Here is a 15494-nt window from a genome sequence, read left to right on the forward strand (position 1 = left end):
ATGCATTATGATGCACAGAGACAGGCTTCACCATGCTACTGGAACTTGCACGAAACTCATATGCAAGACTATGTGTTTTGTACCAAGTTCTTTGTTTTGTCTGTCTGATATAATTATATGTTATTAAGTATAAAAGTGAATCAGTTGATTTAAATAACCTGGCATTATATTTAATTAATTTCAGTGATCAGGATATAATGGAAATTATTATCCTCTATAAATATTTGCTGAATTTTTAGCTATTGCTAATCATGTCATATTATTTGCTTTTACAAGTTTATAAAACTGGCATTTATTCTGACTTATCCACAGTGCCTTACAATGGAGGAAACGCTTCATGTTTTCTAAAAAAAAATATTAATCATTACTGTTCAATTGCTTGAACATTTTAATAATTTAACATTTTTCTGTCTTTAGAAGGTACTCTGCCATAATTAAGAACTCGCTTTAAGTGGAACTTGAATAAAGTAATTTGTTTGTAGTGAACTGCCAATAAAATAATTAATTTCATCTTAATTAATTATTGAGAATTAATTGGGTTACATAAAACCTAAACGGAGTTTTTTTTTTTTTTTTTTTTTTTTTTTTTTTTTTTTTTTTTTTTTTACGATTCCGCACAATTTTACGATTGTGTTACAACATCACACTTATACATTACTGATGCTGTATCACACTGTTTAACAACAGTGCCTTGTATGTGTTCTTATACTATTTACTTTATAAGTCTCATACTGCTTTGAAATTTCATTTTAAAGAAATATAAATTATACCAGAAAAATAGATTTCAACAAATCCTACTATAATAATTCTTCTTGGTCTTTAGTTTGGCTTTACAGTTTAATTCTGCAAAAATTATTTCTTCTTCTTTTTCTAAAAAGAATTTATTAGATTTTTATGAAACCTTCTACACACTTCAAAACTAGCTAATTCTGTGTACTCAGCTCATGGCTTTTTCTTTATTTTTAATCAAAATATTATATTATAGGGGCTTTAAAACACCATGTTTATGCGTGTATAAGCAACACTCCATTTCCAATATATACTATATATATATACTTGGAAAAAAAATAAAAATCCTACAATTGCATAAAAGGCCATGAGTAGACACATAGATATGCAAAAACAAGACAACTTGGCAAATTCCAAAGGGTTGAAGTGACAGTTTATGTTTACTGCTGCATGTTAAATATGAATCATATCAAATTGAGTTAAACAATGAAATTTAAATCAAAAGTTGTACATTATGCAGAAGAAAACAGAAACTGAGAAGCAAAAAGGAAGTTTGATGTAGAAAAAAATGTGCAACTATGAATTCAAAAAAAAAAAAAAAAAAAAAAAGAACTCTGGTCAAGAAACAGCAGAATTAGTAACTGTTTTATGGAAAGAGAGCAAAATATCTTGATTTAAAAGCAAATCTATTGAGATATATTCAAGAAATTTAGCCAAATGAATTTTTGGTACTTTTCTGTTATTGGGGCGTCATTTCATGGCAAATATAAATATTAAAGCGAACCAACTAGATGGCGGCAACCCTAAGAATGCATAAATAATGCATAAAAACAGCAATGCATCATAAAATATATGTATATAATGTTTAACGTATGAAATACTGAATTTGTGCAATTCTCTGATATTTTTAAATGAAAATAAACTATTGTGCACAGGTTATTCAGAATATTGAAACATCAGAGAATAGCATAAATTCGGCATCACACATAGCCTTAGCACTGTGCACAGTACACATTGCACAGCTGTTCATGACATGATATAAACTAGCTACAATAGTTGATATTTGAAGTCCATGAGACTGCTCAAAATATAAAAGCTCCTGAAAATGAATTTAAGGTAAGTTATAGCTAACCAGGATATTTCATAACAAGGCATAAGTTTATGATTTGGCATTAAAAATCATTGGTGCTAAACGAAATTGCCAAAACTTCAGAAACATGGCCTCAGCTCAAGATCAATCAAACAGAACATTTTAGGCTGCATATAACCAAAAATGGGAACAAGCACTTTCAAGTGTTAAACTTTGACAAAAGGGGAAAAAAAAAAAACTGATTGAAATATTAGTATGCATTCAAGATCAAATCTGGACAAAAGGAAAATTCTACATAGACTGATTGAATTCATGGTGGTTTTGGTTATTTTTGAAATAATTTGACTGAAAACGTGAAAAAATGAAGAAGGAGAAATATGACATGGTTGATTGGGACTCTGTCTGGAGTTAGCCTTGAAAGGATGACATAAGAGGAAGCCTTAAAAGAATTATTGAGGAATACTTTCATCAGCAATAGTTCTACTATGATGAGATCAATGTTAAATGGCACCACAGGGTATATAAATAAACATTCAATTCAGATGATGATGGATAGGTCAGAAGATGAAGAATTATATTTATCATCATCCGAGAGTAAAGATTCAAGTGATCTGATAGTGACATAGTGTTGAAAGAAAAAGAAAAACAAAAGCTGTCAGTTTGAAACATTTTACTTTGTTTTATCTAATTATGGCAAAGCACATTAGGGCTATCTGCCTAAGGAGAGGGATGCCTTCGTGGAGGACTTTATAAAGGTAAACTGGCTTGTAGCCTGTTACATACACGAAAAACTATAAAAGAATCCATGCAGCCAGTCCATTTACCTGGAATCAAACTCGGGTTCAACAACTTAACGTTCGGTAGCTGATAACTATTATTTTGAAACTAAGACACTGATCAATGCCAATATATTGTTGTGTGTGTATGGGTTCGTAATAGATTGAATGCACAAGTCCGATAAAAAAATTAATAAAATTTATGCTTATCACAAGAAATGTAACAAAACGCTGCATTTTTCCTCAAAGATATCTGTGCAATATCACAAAGTAGCTATATTTTTAAACTACTAATATGTTAAATAGAACGCAATCCAAAGCGAAGACAAAGCTAATCCAATCTCACTGTGAATTTGTTACAATCAATACAACAACTTGATAAACTATGAACTGAGATATTTTTTAAAGCCTTCTTAATCGTGCATGAGATGGTTCTGTTAATTCCATTTTCTCCAGGTATCTGGAAAACAAAAGAGTAGAATTACGGTCACAGCCAACACAGTAGTTAATTACATTTATTCAACTTAAATATATATAATGAGATATCTATTTATTAAATATGATTGCTCCTATATTTTTACTTCTTTGGTGTAGCCTTTCTCTTAAAACTCATCATGCACTGCACCGCACAGGGACTTTTAATTACAATTCTACAAAAATAACTTACTAAATACAAAATCCGTAACACTGCCCCCTTCAGAACGACTGCATGTCCTGGGGAGTACAATCCCTGGATAGGAAGCCAAACTTACAACTAAGGCATCAGTGCAATAATAAATATTACATAACAATAAAAAACAACAATAATTGCAATAAGTTAAAACAAATCATACACTATCAAATACTAAATACAAATCAAATCAAATACAAATTTAGAAACGAAAAGGACCATAGTCTTATACTATTTACAATACTGTTTACAATTATATATACTACATACTATGGCCATAGTAAGGAGCTAACCTGTTGTAATGAACAACTTTAGGCTTAGAGTTTGGTGACTTATGCATCCAAATCATGACGTTATTTAGCCTGTTTAGAACTGTGTACGACCATCCCAAGGCGACTGTAGTTTCAGACAGAGTCCTTTCCATCGAGTTGGATTCCACAACCACACCTTGTTTTCTTTGTTGATTCTATGTCCAGTAACTCTCATGTCGTATCTGGTCTTCATCTTCTCTGTCGCCAAGTTGACTCGCTCTCGTGCAAAATTGTGCATCACTTCAAACCAGGCCTGGAGGTCTTCAACGTATTCTTCAGGCAATGAAGGCACATCCTGGGGACAACCACACAAGAGATCACAAGGCAGAGGAATGTCATGACCGATGAGCATCTAGGGTGGAGAATAGCCAGTAGTCTGGTCTTTCTCTTCCACCCTAGTATAATTTCAGCAGCCTTCTGAGTAGGAGTTGGTGTTTCTAGGTGAGGATCCCTTCTGATGATGGATAGTTATGGCCTCTGATTCTGAAAGTAGTCTGCTGTTTTTGATATCCAAGGGAAAATTTTATTTCCTTAAAAAGTCCAATCCGAGGCTTGCAAGGATCTGTAATATCTGCTACATATGCCGTAGTAGTAGGCGGCATTTCCAAACGTGATGTTCATGTTTAACTTCCCATCTATGTCAATTTTATCACCAGACGCAGTCTGCAGGATAACACAGGATGGCATCCAAATGAGATTTTCTTTAAATTGTTGAGCTAAATCTTTCCGAATGATGGTAACATTAGCTGTGTCAATGATCATTTTGCAAGGAACTTCACTGATATGCACATTGATGGATAGTACATTACTGTTGCCACTCACTGCAGAAATCACTTAAAACAAGATTTTCCACCATCATTCAAACTCCGCTCCACAATATGATCATTAGTTTGTTTCCTGTGTCGTTGCTCGGAACTGGTCTTATTTTCCGTACCCTGGAATTCCTTCATAATGCCTTCCATTTGGAATTCTGCAATTCCTTTGTACGTGGCCTTCAGCGCCGCAGTTCCAGTACTTTGGTTTCTTGTCACTTCTTTTCCATCCCATGACATTTAATTATCTGTTTAAATTGTTTGTCTTATTTTCCATGCTCCAGGGTGTTCTGCAGTTACTTTGTATGTGGCTTTCAATACCGCACTTTAGGATTGGTTTCTTTTCACTCCTGTTCCATCTCAAGGCACTGACTAGTCTTCAAATCGTCTGTTTTATTTTCCGAACACCCTCTGCTGTTCTACAATTCTGTCATAGGTGGCATTCAGTACCACATTTCCAACACTTTAGAGCCAGTTTGTTCTCCTTCCTACTCCATATCAAAGTGTTGATAAATCATCTAAACGAGTCATCAATGGATCCACTGGCTCGTGGACTCGCACAGCTCTGACTGGGTGTTGGTCTCTACGAGTTGCTTGCTTGGCTGCCTTTAATTTCTTGGCGTACAACAGAGCACTTTTTACATCCTTGACATCTGCCATTTGCAGAGCTTTCTTATATTTCAGGATCCTGGATGCCATTGATAAAATATTCCAGGGATAGGATTTCACTTGTTTTTGTCGGGAACTTCGAAAAGGCGACGTGGAACAGCCTTTCATGGCAAGTTCCTGGAGGGTTTCCGTGGGCTTCTGTTGATGCAATTTTAATCGAAGCCTGCTGTAGTCTTTAAACATTTCTGCCCAAAGCACAGCTCCAATGCTCTGGACTGAGCTTTGAAATCTATCTTTTTGTTTTCAGGAAGATTCTGAAGGATATGCGCTGCATCTGCTCTCTGAGACACGGTCAGATGACAGGCCTTACCTTGGGAATTCCATCCATTCACTTCTGCCACTATAGAAAATTATGTCTTATGCATTTGCCAGGTTTTCCCATCATATGTGGATAGCTTCAGAGACAGACAAGCAGGCATGGATAAAAATTTAAAACCCTCAGAATTGCTTCTCTCTGTCACTATGCACTTCTTTAAGGTGTCAACTTCTTTCGCGACAGCAGCAGAAACCCTTTCATCAATTTGTTGTTGGACGGCAGAAACTCTTTCTTCAATTTGTTTCTCCACCGCAGAAACTCTTTCTTGAATTTCTCCAACTTTGTCTTCAGCTGTATCTATTCTTCCTTCTATAGCCTCAAATTTGTTTTCAATTAAGCAGTTAATTTCTTTTTTCATCTCCTCTTGACCTACTTTCATTTCTTTTTTAAGAGCTTTCATCTCTGCTTTAACAGGTTTTTCCATCTTTCTTGAACAGTTTTCTCTTCTTTTACAGATTCTTGACCAGCTTTCATCTCCTTCTTAACAGAATCTTTCATCTCTTCTTTAAATGCAGCAAAGGCTGCCATGAACTGTCTTAACTGCTCCATCATCACTCTTGTTATTGGCATTCAAATCCCACTTTTGACACCAAAAAGTGTTACGTGTGTACGGGTTCGTAACAGATTGAGTGCAATAATTCGTAATAGATTGACAGGTCTGATTAAAATAATTAATAAAATTTATTCTTATCACAAGAAACGTAACAAATCGCTGGCTTTTTCCTCAAAGATATTCGTACAATATCACAATACCACACAGTAGTTATATTTTAAACTACAAAAACATTAAACAGAATGCAATCCAAAGCGCAGAGAAAGCTAATTCGATCTCACTACGAATTCACTACAATCAATACAACAACTTAGTAAACAACTGATGTTTCTCTCCGTTTTTTAAAGCTTTTTTAATCATGCACGAGAATGTTCTGGTAATTTCCATTTTCTCGAAGTTTCTGGAAAGCAAAAGAGTAGAATTACGGTCCCAGCTAACACAGTAGTCAATCACATTTACTCAGTTTAAATATAAATTATGAGACATCTATTTATTAAATATGCTTTCTCTTAAAACTCATCATGTGCTGCATTACACAGGGAAATAAAACAATTTTAATTACAATTCTACAAAAATAGCTAACTAAATACAAAATCTGTAACAATATTGCTTTAAGATTGTTCGGTACTTACGTATTAACGCAACCAGGCCAAAATTCGCATAAATTGCCAAATTTGGCGACCCTACTTAAGGCAACCCTACGTGTTATACGTAGTTTTGTAAAAAGAGCATGTGGAGATTCACAAAATTTTCCTGCATTTTCGTGCAAATTTTTGTAATTCATGAGAAAATAGCAGTGTAGATGGATAAAGTCAAGAGTGTGCGCAATGCCATTTTTGTGCAATTCTGGGATTTTTTTTTAAGTTAAAATAAGTCGACGTGTACATGGTTATGGCGAATACGGTTTTCAATCAGTGCTAAAAGCAATAGCCAAAAGATTTCCGCCGAAAAAATAATTCTGCAACTTATTGAAATTCGAAACCGGAAGGGTTTAATTGATATTTTATATTTTAAAACAAATTAATATAAAAAACTGTATTAAAAATTATCTGTAATTAATAAATGTACATTTTCTTTCTATTCATACGTTTTTACTCAAACTTACAAATCTCGCCAACCTGGTTGCGATAATACGTAAGTACCAAGTTCATAATGAGTATAGACCCTATTCTAATTTTAATAAAAAAATTTAGTGTAAAAAAAGTGTGGCCCATAGATGTGTAAATAGGACATGCAGTACAAAGTTTGAGATCTAGACTCGTTGGGATTTTGGCAATTAAGAATTTTTGTATTTTCTCGATATCAGATTATCAGTTTAAACCTAATAAGACGGCATTATTAAATTTAAACTGAGTGATAAATTAAATAGCGATTTATGAAATTATGCTACATTTATAACCTTAACTCCTTCGTGACGGCATGCTGCTGAACTGAAAACCCTTTGGAGATGGATGTGTCATGTATGCATCAGTCCTAAATGTCGCTAGCAAGCCAGGTGATAATACTGATGCATCACTGCTTGTATTCATCTACCAGACTGGTGTATCATATATGCACTTTCAAACATAAATGTTCTTTTAATTTTTTTTTTAAATCCTTAGATAGTGGTTTGTGTCCACATCAATTAGCTTATTTGAACCTGTACATTGTTGACGTTGTGTCCATAAAGTACTTTATGATTCTGGTGATTTGTTTAAATGTATGAATGGCAGATATAAAACAAAACACAGCTGAGGCTTCATGTGAAGTAAATACAGTCAAAAGTCGTTAATCCGGACTCGTCGGGACTTCGGTGATTCCAGATTATCGATTTTTCCGGATTATAGATCATCAGTTTAATTCTCGTAAGATGGCATGCAGAAATTCTAAAATTAAAAATATGAAACCGTAATTTATGAAATAAAGAACAATTATGATCTATGTTAAGGCAGAAGTGATCTGGCAACCACGATGGGAGAAAACGACAACGTGGTTAGCTAGCGGCCATGATTAGTGTGCTTGATTCCGTGCTGAGAGGTTCACCTATGCGATGGCAAGAGTGTCCATCCAAACAGAAGTTAAAAGAAATAAAGCTACAGTCCATTAAAGCTTAGTGTTTGTGTTTCATGAGTACTTATATGCTCGAACATAAATTGTGGTCCGTGCAACCCGGTAGGAAGATTAGTGCCTATGGATAAAGTGCTGGTTAAAAAGCTTAAAGGTGAAGTGTTAAATTGATAAAAAAGTGTGATATGTTACTTCGCATTCGACATAAAAATTAGTATGTGTTTGGATTTACAAATTTCGGGTTCATTTGGATTACCTCAAACGGAGGTAAGTGAATTTGCTCATATATGTTCGGTATTATTAGTTAACGTTAATTATGGAAGCATTTTTAATTAAAGAATTTTAAAGTCAAATATAACGAAAGCGACATCAGACTTCGAAAAATATACTTGTGATGAATTTCAGTTACAACTTTTTGGAAATAAATGTGCAAAATTTAATAATGAATGTTCAGACATTTTTGATAAATTATTTGTAATAGTTGATGAAAAAGAGTTTGAAAAATATGTAACTGAACAACAAACTGTTCAAGACAGTATTGATACTTTGTGGGTTAAGGTTAAACGGCAAATGTCAAAATTTAGTGCTAAAGATGCAAGTAATGTAAAGATTGAAAATACCAGTGCACAAGGTATGAAATTACCTAAATTAAACTTGCCGTCTTTTAGTGGAAATATTCAAGATTGGTTAAGCTTTCGGGATCTTTTCTTTTCAAGCATTCATAATAATAATACATTATCGGATTCCCAAAAGCTCTCGTATTTGAAGTTATCGCTTCATGGCGAAGCAGCTAGGATTATTCAATCAGTCACAATTTGTGACAATAAAATTGCTTGGGATTTTTTAGAAGAGAGATACTCCAATAAACGTGATCAGGTTTTCGCTCAGATAAAGCGTTTCATGTCAATTTCTCCCATACAAAATGAAAGCCCGTCTTCTATTTTGAAATTAGTAGACACAGTGAATGAAAGTGTAAGGTCTCTGGAAATATTAGACCAAAAAATAGAGGGATTCGCAGAAACATTTCTTGCATATATTTTGCTGCAAAAATTGGATGTTTCCACTCGTCTTTGGTGGGAAAGAGATTCAAAAACAAGTGAGTTACCTAAATTATCTGAGCTTATTATATTTCTAAAAAATCATGCTAGAACTTTGCAGTCGTCAAAGTCATCTAATGTGTTTAATGCAAAAAAGGGTCAACCTATTCAAAAGGTGACTGCCTTAGTGTCAAATGTTAAAGGTCAAGATTTTAAATGTATTTGTTGTAAAAGTATCAATTTTCACAAGTTGTATAAATGTAATTCTTTCTTGAAAATGACTGTAAGTGAACGTCTTGAATTTGTTAAGAAACATAAATTATGCTTTAATTGCTTGGGTTTTAATCCGACTCATACTGCAAAGAACTGTCGTTCAGAATTCAGCTGTTCAAAATGCATGAAAAAACACCATAGTTTACTGCATTTTCCCAATCAAGACATTTCGCATTCACCTGCTACTATAGCGAGTTGTGTGGGGAAGGAGAAAGCACCGGCTAATAATTCTGACCCTCCTTTAGTAGACAACTCGAATCTAAACCCTGACGCCAGATGTTTTGAAATGTTATCTAATTGCAACCAAATAAACAATTCGGAATTTATTGGTTCGTCTGTAACTGCTTCACAAGTGATTTCGAAGGAGGTATTACTATCTACTGCTATTATTTATGTTAAAGATTCTTGCGGGAATTGTATTGCTTGTCGAGCTTTACTTGACTGTGGAAGTCAGTGTTCGTGTTTCACCTATGATTTCGCTAATAGGCTTGGAATAAAAGGGAGTAAAATTAACATATCAATTTCATGTTTAAATGGAAAAGCTCTATCGGTAAAATCCAAGCTTACTGCTGTGATATCAAACAAGCGTGATTACCACCGTGCTCTCGAATTCTTTGTTGTACCTAAAGTTAATGATTTGGTACCAGTGAATTATTTTAAATTTTCATTTTCACAGCTTCCGTAAAAGATCAAACTAGCGGATCCTCATTTTAACAAGCCCCAGAAAATAGATGCCTTGTTAGGTGCAGAATGCTTTTATGAACTATTGAAGGCTGATCAAATTCATTCACGAAATTCTAATTTAACTCCAAAATTCCGTATTTGGATACATTGCTACCGGTGTAAATGTTGGTTCAAATTCAGGCAATACGATTCAGTGTCTACCGGTGTAAATGTTGGTTCAAATTCAGGCAATACGATTCAGTGCGGATGTATGAAAGTCGAAGAAGACTTAAATTCACTAATCAAGTCCTTTTGGGAAATTGAGGCTGTTACAGAATCTCTCAAACTAAAAAATAAAGAAGTAGAATGTGAGGAGCATTTTAGAAAAACCCATCAGAGGGATATTGAGGGTAGATATGTAGTGACGCTACCATTAAGGCAAGATGTTCATTTGGGTGATTCTTCGCAATTAGCCACCCAAAGGTTAAATAATTTGTGGAAGAGACTAGACAAAACCCCCGACATGTCTAGGATGTATTGTGAGTTCATGAGTGAATATGAAGCGTTAGGGCATATGCAAAAAATGCAGAGTGTGACGGAAACTCCTAAATACATAATGCCTCATCATGGTGTTTATAAGGCAGACAGCAGTACAACTAAGTTACGAGTGGTATTCGACGCATCGGCTCCTTCATCGTCTGGTGTTTCATTAAACGACTGTTTGATGAATGGAGGTGTAGTTCAAGATGACCTGTTTACTATCTTGCTACGATTTAGAAAACACAAGGTGGCTTTCACTGCTGATATATGCAAGATGTATCGGCAGATTCGTATAGATCCTGAGCAACGAAAACTTCAATGCATACTTTGGAAAAATATGTTGAATGATGCATCTAAACTTTATCAATTACTTACGGTAACATATGGAACAAAATCAGCGCCTTTTTTAGCAACAAGAGTTTTGAGGCAGTTAGCCTTAGATGAAAAAGATAAGTATCCATTGGCTTCTAAAACGACACTCAACGATTTTTATGTTGATGACATTTTGTCTGGTGCAGAAGATATCACCTCTGCTGTAGAATTGCAGCGGCAGTTAATAGACATGCTACAATCTGCGAAAATGGAATTGCACAAGTGGTGCTCAAACGAAAAAATTCTTTTAGAACAGGTTCCATTGGAAAAACAAGAGTATCGTTTTGGAGAATCTTCACAAAGCACCGTAAAGACTCTGGGTTTAAGATGGAATCCAGAAGAAGACTCTTTTAGTTTTACTGTGTCTAGTTCGTCAAAAATCTGTACAAAACGCACGGTTTTGGCTGATATTGCTAAACTGTTTGATCCTTTAGGTTTCCTAGGGCCTGTAATCATGCGTGCTAAGATATTCCTGCAAAGGCTGTGGCTTTTACATCTAGAGTGGGATGATCCACTTCCTTTCAAAGAGCAACAAGAATGGGAGACATTTCAAAAGGCCCTACCAGAGTTGAAACAAATCAAAGTCCCTCGTTGCACTCTAATAGAATCAATTAAAGAAACTGAGCTCCACTGTTTTGCTGATGCTTCAAAGTTTGGATATGGTGGAGTAATTTACTTGCGCTGTGTCTCTAAAATTGGCGAAGTTAAAGTGACTTTACTTTGCAGCAAATCTCGAGTATCGCCTATCAAGGTAATAACCATTCCTCGTCTGGAGTTGTGTGCAGCAGAGCTCCTTTCCAAACTTGTGTGTACGGTAATAACATCTTTGAGTTTATATGTTGACAAAGTTATTCTGTACACAGATTCAACAATTGTGTTAGCCTGGATTGCTACATCTCCTCAGCTTCTAAAAGTGTTTGTGTCAAATAGAGTAGCTCGTATCCAAGAGCTAACTAAGGATTTCTGCTGGCAACATGTCAGAACAGCAGACCATCCCGCTGACCTAATTTCTCGCGGTCTGAGACCGGAAATTATTGCTGACAACTCTTTGTGGTTTCAAGGACCAAATTTTCTGCATCAACAAGTCATTAATTATAGTGTTAATAATAACTTTGAAAATTCAAATGAGAACTATGTGCGCGAACTGAAACTTATTTCTAATGTAAATTTGACAGTAACTGTTAAAAATTCTCTTTTGGATTATGTTTTTAGTATTACTAATTGTTATGCTAAATTAATTAATGTTTTTGCTTATGTTTTAAGATTTATAAGAAATTGTAGATCCAAGGAAAAACAAGTAGGTCATCTGACAGTAGATGAGGTTTCGTTAAGCGAAAATAAATTACTTTCCTTAGTCCAATGTCAAAACTTTCCTGAAGAATTCAAGAACTTAAGTAAGAGAAGGGAAGTATGTAAAAATAGTCATAATTAAAAAAAATAATTATTAAATTAAAAAATTAATTTAAAAAAATAATTAAATTAAATAGTTAAAATTTTTATGTCCCTTTTTAGATGAATCTCAAGTTATTAGAGTAGGTGGTAGACTGCAGGAAGCTAACTTACCCTTTAACACAAAGCACCCTGCTGTCCTGCCAAAAAATCATAAACTGACTCATTTAATTATGTTACACTACCATATTCGAAACTTTCATACTGGAGCACAAGCGCTCTTGCATAGTGTGAGACAAAAATTTTGGCCGATAAGTGGGCGTAATCTTGCTAGAAAGATAGTAAGAGAATGTGTTACGTGTGCCAAAGTAAAACCAGTATTGCTGGATCAAAAGATGGGAAATTTACCATTAGAGAGACTGAATCCATCCTTTCCCTTTAACCATACTGGTGTTGACTTTTGTGGCCCTTTTGGTATAAAGTATACAACTCAGAAGAAGAGCGTAGTGCACAAGATTTATGTTGCAATTTTTGTTTGCCTCTTGACTCGTGCAGTCCACCTCGAGATCGTTTCAAATTTGTCTACAGAATCATTTATTGCTGCTTTGAAGCGATTTATTTCTAGAAGGGGTAAATGCGCAACCTTATTTAGCGATAACGCTCGAAACTTTGTTGGGGCTAGCAATGAATTGTAGCGACTCTACAATTTGTTGAAATACCCTGATGAATTCTTAACCAAATATCTGACATCTGAAAGAATTCATTGGAAGTTTATCCCTCCCAGGGCTCCTCACTTTGGGGGTATCTGGAAGGCAGGTGTTAAGTCGCTTAAGTTGTATCTTAAGCGTGCAGTTGGGAGATTGATTTTTACATTTGAGGAGTTTCTTACAATTTTGAACCAGATTGAAGGAATTTTAAATTCACGTCCAATATCCCCTTTGTCAAATGACACCAATGATTTAGAAGCTCTTACGCCCGCACACTTTCTAGTCGGGCGACCTTTAACATCGATAACAGAGCCTGATTTAACTGATTATTCTGATAGTTTTTTAAAGCGCTGGCTGCGCACTACTAAAGTAACGCAATATTTGTGGAAGAGATGGCAAAATGATTACATCAGTCATTTACAGCAACGATTTAAGTGGTATTTCTCTAAGGATAACGTTAAAAAGGGCACTATAGTTTTAGTAAAGGAAGACAACATGCCCACTTCGACTTGGTTACTGGGTAAAATAGAAGAGGTAATTTATGGTAAGGATAAAAAGGTTAGAGTTTGTATTGTAAGAACCAAGTCAGGTTTTTTAAAAAGACCAATAACTAAATTAGCTGTACTACCAGTAGATGTTACATAATTTCATGTATATTTCCTGAGTTCAAAAAATTGTTATATATATGCATTGTATTTTAATTTAGATGTTGTGCATTTCATGTTCTGTGGTTAATTATGTTTATTGCTTTTGTTCATGTGTATCAATTTAAATTTTGTGATATATGATTTGGACTGTATGATGATTTAAAACTGTTTAATTTTGGTCATTGTTAACTATGTAACAAATGCCCAACCCGGGCGGTATGTTAAGGCAGAAGTGATCTGGCAACCACGATGGGAGAAAACGACAACGTGGTTAGCTAGCGGCCATGATTAGTGTGCTTGATTGCGTGCTGAGAGGTGCACCTATGCGATGGCAAGAGTGTCCATCCAAACAGAAGTTAAAAGAAATAAAGCTACAGTCCATTAAAGCTTAGTGTTTGTGTTTCATGAGTACTTATATGCTCGAACAATCTAAATGGTATCAAAATTTACAAAAAAAAAAAAAAAAAAAGCTTAATAGTATTTATTTGTTTACTTTATTAAACATTTCTTTCAATGTAAGTTGTTTAAGTTGCTTCGTTTTATGTGCTAATACTTTCTCTTTAGTTCTATAAACAGACATAATTTCTTGTTCAGTTACAAAGTTCCGCTGTTCAAGTCCCGTTAATTGCTATGCCGAGAATACCGACTAACTTGTCAAACGAATTTTTTTCGTTTTCACTAACCTCTCTGTCACATTCTTCATGTATTTATCCATTTTTTGCAGCAATTCAACTTTTTGTTTGTTGGACATCGAAACATACTTTCGTTTTGTAGATCCTTTGGAAGTTCCAGCATCGGAAATTCTATTTGACATAATCGAAAGTTCAAGTTTACTTTTATAAAATTGCTCTTACAGTCTGCAAAAAATAATAAGCCGGATTCAATTCGAAGATTAAGGAACAACGCAATCATCAACATTAACTGAAATAGATAATTAGATAATTTTAGATTATACCGTCCGTTATACATTAAACGCGCAGGCGAAAACGTATTCTGCGCTTGCGCAGACGCATATGTGCAGTCGTAAAAGTCTTATGCACACGCGTAAAATGCCTGTGCGCATGTGTCACCGCGGCACATGCGGAGAAAGTTTTTAGCTTTGAGGTCCGGATTATAGATCATTCCGGATTATGGGTGTCCGAATTAACAACTTTTGACTGTATTGGACAGTTTCAAATGTTTCTTTTTTTTTTTTTTTTTTTTTTTTTCCGACGGGAAGAATGAGAATAGAACTGTGGTTTTAGGAATTTCTGTTTGTATTCAGTTTGCATCTCCTTTATATAGTAGAGGTACCTTTTTTGAGCCAGTTAAGAGAATCAAACTAATATTGCAACGTCTAAGCAAAAGATGTTTTTAATGGAAGAAGAGTATATTCAAATGGTAAACGAGTCCAAGAGTAACTATTCTAACACCGAAGATTCTCTTAAGTGATGGTAGTGATTTTGATACCAAAATTTAGGCAGATATTGAATCCAAAAGAACAGACATTTGTTTTGTTTTTACCTTTTAATCCAGCACAAGAACGGATACTCCATCATGAAATAGATCTGTTAAGTACTTAATTGAAGCCTTATGAATTTATGGGAATTGATGGAGTAAATTTAATTCAAGGTTGTGTGAATGAAATCGATTTTTTTCCACTTTTTTGCTTTGTTTGATGATCTAATGAACATAATAGTTCAAGAAACTAATAATTCCCATGAACAAAAGATGAGTGAAAAATCCATCTTCATCCAGAATCAAAAAAGCTTACGCCTCTAGATGTGCCTAAAATGATGGGATTCCTAGGATTAATTATTCTAAAAGGAGTAATTAAATTGCATGACCTTGAAATGTGTTTCACAACTACTGAAATGCCAGCAACTAGGCCATCACATACTGTCTCCTTGATCCA

At 34.6% G+C, this 15494-nt stretch overlaps 1 protein-coding gene across 1 annotated transcript in view; it reads right to left on the minus strand.

Moving 5' to 3' along the window:
- Positions 1-2474: 2474 nt before the first annotated feature.
- Positions 2475-15494, minus strand: part of LOC118180758 (uncharacterized) — a 29485-nt gene continuing 16465 nt past the window's right edge. The window contains exon 2 of the mRNA XM_085817403.1: positions 2475-3055. The gene's annotated coding sequence lies outside the window, so the exon portion shown is untranslated. The remainder of the gene's footprint in view (positions 3056-15494) is intronic.

This window comes from Stegodyphus dumicola, chromosome 5, assembly GCF_044657685.1.
Source record: "Stegodyphus dumicola isolate Sdum_Otavi_A_Nest chromosome 5, ASM4465768v1".
In the NCBI taxonomy this organism is placed as follows: Eukaryota; Metazoa; Arthropoda; class Arachnida; order Araneae; family Eresidae; genus Stegodyphus; species Stegodyphus dumicola.